Source organism: Equus przewalskii, chromosome 31 (assembly GCF_037783145.1).
Source record: "Equus przewalskii isolate Varuska chromosome 31, EquPr2, whole genome shotgun sequence".
NCBI lineage: Eukaryota > Metazoa > Chordata > Mammalia > Perissodactyla > Equidae > Equus > Equus przewalskii.
In genome coordinates this window covers 30188257-30192725 of record NC_091861.1, presented here as the reverse complement: position 1 = coordinate 30192725, position 4469 = coordinate 30188257, and the positions used below count along the sequence as shown (strand labels likewise).

The 4469-nt window shown below is 38.4% G+C and overlaps 1 pseudogene; it reads left to right on the top strand.

Moving 5' to 3' along the window:
• Nucleotides 1-1346: 1346 nt before the first annotated feature.
• Nucleotides 1347-4469, top strand: LOC139080681 (olfactory receptor 5W2-like; annotated as a pseudogene).

Sequence of the window (4469 nt, the reverse complement as noted above, 5' to 3'; positions counted from 1 at the left end):
TAGAAATACTCAAGCGTCTGCTCGTAAGTCAGTTTTGATATCGGCTATGGGTTCTCTTCTCTGTTTAAAACAAACAGAAGGAAGGGAGGAAATGAAAGAGGGAGGGAGAGGAGGAAAATAAAAAAGCCGCCCATGACTCTGAACCTTGAGCTGTGCCCTGGTCACCTGGAGCAGAGCCCAGTCAGCAGACAAGGACGCGACTCCTCAGAGCAGCCTGGTGAGAATCCTCTCAGATTGAGGACAAGCGTTCTTGTTAAACAGGAAGAATTATAAAAAATGTGTAGCATCTTTAATCTCAAAAGATTGAACAAGAAAAGATCAAAGTGTAATTTTTACCTACAGCATTTGAAACCTCAGTTTTGGTAAATCTTGGGAGGGCAAATTTTGAACAAGAATTGAAGCAGTTCTTTTTAAAATTTTGCTACAGCCTCGATTGAAACAACAGGACTTCTCATCAGAATTATTTCCTCTCCGAACCTATGTCCTTATTTTTTTTTCAGTGTACAATAATTTATTATAAATGAAGAAAAATCAGTTATTTCAAATATTAGCCATGAGAACATGGTCTGGAATGCTAATTCCTCATCGATATTTGTGAGACTACCTTGAGAAAAAAATTCAGAATTGACAGTGTTTTAAGGCCACATGTTTTAAGTCAATATTTTACATCATGCTTTTTTAAAACAACGATTCCCCTCAGGGGCCAGCCCGGTGGCGCAGCGGTTTAGTTCACACGTTCCGATTCTTGGCAGCCCAGGGTTCGCCAGTTCGGATCCCGGGTGCGGACATGGCACGGCTTGACAAAAGTCTTGCTGTGATAGGTGTCCCATGTATAAAGTGGAGGAAGAAGGGCATGGATGTTAGCTCAGGGCCAGTCTTCCTCAGCAAAAAGAGGAGGACTGGCAGTAGTTAGCTCAGGGCTAATCTTCCTCAAAAAAAAACAACTCCCCTCAGATTCCCCTGACTTTACAGACTTGAAAGCTCTTAATTTAATTGCTGATGCTTCACAAATGGCTGATTTTGCATCAGAAATTACATTGTCTCTCCCATTAAAAGAGAGTGAATCTGTCTACTCCGTTGCTGCTGTAATATTTTATGATTGATTATACTATCTGAATACATTTAGTACTTTTTCTGTGTTTTGCAGTTTTAAAAGTTATGCACAATGCTTGGTTTTGTTTGGAATTATTTTACAAATCCCCATAGTAACGTTTTAAGTTCCCAATATCAAATCTGCAAGTCTCCGTGAGGCTGTTTTCATATCCAAATAACAAAGAACGTTTAACAAATTTGGTAGCTGGCAGTTTGGTTAAATGCTCTGTTGCCAATTAGGAAGCTCTAACTAAACAACTTTTTTTAAAGTCAAGACTTCATTATAATGGAAGTCTGACTCAGGGAGCTTAGAAGTAATTTAGGAAAGCGAAATAAAAACATGAATGAGCGATTTGCATGTTTTTCTCCTCTGTTTCATTGCCATGGTAATGGGAAAATAGACAGTTTGTGGATTATGGTGGTCTCATCATTGCTAGTCAATCAGCTGACTGACACAAGTCTCCAGAAAGTTTCCTGGTTAATGAAGTTTTAAATGACAAATTACAGATTCTCACATCATCCACCTTCCAATTTAGAGCAGCAAATATCTGCCTTAAACAATTAGCTCAGAAAGTGCTGGCCCCTTTTCGTTTGATTCCATCAGTGTCATTCTCGAACATTAATTCTGATCCTCAAAGCCTTGGCCCCTTGTCAAAGAGTTCCAAATATTTGCTCTCTTGGACTCATTATTCAGTGACAGATATTTTGATAGCGTTAGCTTACACTGATCACAAATGTTTGTTAGTTTTATTTTGTTGATTTTTTTTCAATTTTATTGGAGAAAACAAATAAGAAGAAAAAGACGGACCCTAAAAGTAGGTTATATAGAGGTGATCACCACCTTGCATTTCTTCAACATTTGTCTTTTAAGACTTTATTTTTTTTAGAGAAGTTTTAAGTTCACAGAAAAATTAAGAGGGAGGTACAGGGGTTTCCTATATACCTCCTGCCCCCGCAAATGCATTTCCTTCCCCTATTATCAGCATCCCTCACCAGAATGGTACATTTGTTACAATTCATAAAACAATTGATTTATGACCTTGGCCAAATTCTATAATTCCTTAGGTTGTAGGGGTGGGTCTGATACCAACTCTGTCACAATCCTCTAAGTTGCATGACATATTAGTGAAATATTTGTGTGCTCTTCTGAGTCCCTTCCAGGACTTTGAGCTTCTTGAACATCTCCAATATCTATCTCGGTTCCTAGTTTATGGTAAATATTTGACATGCATTTGATAAAAAATGAACAAATGAATGATGAGTTTACTAAATAGAAAAAAAATTATCAACTCATCTGATATGATTACTAGGAAACATGAAGGGTCCTCTGACTGATACTTGAAATGTCCCCAGTACAAGTGTCAGATCTGAAAAGCACTCAGCACCAGAAATTGGAGTGACATAGGCTTAAATTTCATTCCACTACTTGCTAGTTTGTGATTTTCCTAAAGTTGCTTAATCTCCCCAAACTCCAGTTTCAAATTTGGAAAACGAGATTTTCAAGTGTCCTGTGGTGAGGCTTATATAGAAAGTAGCTGCTTACACTGTCTGCCTCTGATGTAGAAGCTTAATAGTAGCTACTTTGTTTCCTTATCTCAGTGGCTACAAACAACGGTCAGGTAATAGAATCATCTAGACAGACTTTTAGAGCATTTTGTATGGAATATAGCCAGAGCATATATGTTGTGATCTGGGAATTAGTGTTTTTTTGCTAAATTCCCCAAGTAATTATAACTACAGCCAAAGTGGTGAATTAGTGCCAGAGAAGGCATTGCTACTTGTTTATTAGTCTCTTCTTTTTTTTTTTTTAGTTGAAGTAACATTGATTTATCACATTATAGCGATTTTAGGTGTCCATATTATATATTGACTTCTCTATAGACCACATCATGTTCACCACCAAAAGTCTAGTTGTTTCCACCCATCACTGTACAAATGAGCCCGTTTGCCCATTTGGCCCTCTTCCCAATGTGTTTCTTGAATTATGCAATAAATGTGACTCTTTTTGTCAAGCATATATTAGTCCTGTATCATCTCGCCTTGTCCCTCTAACTTTATTGTCTCTTTCACATTATTTTGGATCTAGAATGAGTTTTCAGTTCAAATCTACTGCCTGACATAGGGTGACAGAAACCAAGATGAGTCACATATCTCAGGAATGAAAAACAGATTTAGAATTAAAATTTATCAACTTTCAATCCCAGACATTTTTAGTTTTTTCACAAAACAATAATGCCTCTTTAAAAGTGACACTTGTTGGGCTATTTTCTGAGGGTAAAAAAGACAGTTTACGGAAACAAATCATGTTCTGTCTTACAGATAGTATTTTTGGATATGCAGAAGAGTTAAATGCTGAACAGCCATTTCCTTGATCATTCTTGTAAAAGTTTACAACAAGAATAAAGACGATGTACAGTGAAAATTGCTCCTCCTTGACTGAATTCTTTCTCTTGGGAATCACCGATAATCCTGAGACCAAAGTGACCCTATTTACCACATTTCTAGCTGTTTACCTCATTAATCTGGCAAATCTTGGAGTAATCATTTTAGTTAGAATGGATTCCCAGTTGCACACACTGATGTACTTTGTCCCCAGGCACCACTCTTTCCGTGATCTCTGCTTTTCCTCAGCAATTGGGCCCAAGATGTTGGTGGACCTCTTTGCCAAGAACAAATCAACCCCCTTCTTTGCCTCAGCTCTGCAACTTTTCATCTTCTGTATCTTTGCAGATTCTGAGTGTCTATTGCTGGCAGTGATGGCCTTTGATTAGTACAAGGACATTAGAAGCCCATTGCTCTACACAGCCAACAGGTCCCGTAGCCTGAGCTCCCTGCTCACAGCTGGGGTTAATCTGGTGGGAACAGCAGATGCCTTGACACACACCACATTAACTTTCTGCTTATGTTTCTGTGGGTCAAACGAGATTAACCATTTCTTCTCCAATGCCCCTCCTCTTCTCTTGCTCTCTTGCTCAGAAACACAGGTCAGTGAGTGAGTGACGTTCATCATATTTGGCTTCATTGAACTGTGTACCATTTTAGGAGTTCTCATCTCTTATTATGATATTACCCTATTAGTCTTGAAGACCCCCTGTGCTGAGGGGAGGTCCAAAGCTTTCTCCTCTTGCACCTCCCATTTAACTGCCATGGTAATTTTCCAAGGAACTTTGCTCTTCATGTTTTTCCAACCAAGTTCTTCCTACTCCCTTGATGAAGACAAAATGACATTGTCTTACACTCTTGTGATTCCCATGTTAAACCCTCTGATTTATGCCCTGTGGAGCGAGGATGTGAAAGAGGCCCTGCAGAAACTGAAAAATAAAATTTGGTTTTAAGTAAATAGGTATATGCTATCAATAAACATGTATTTATATACA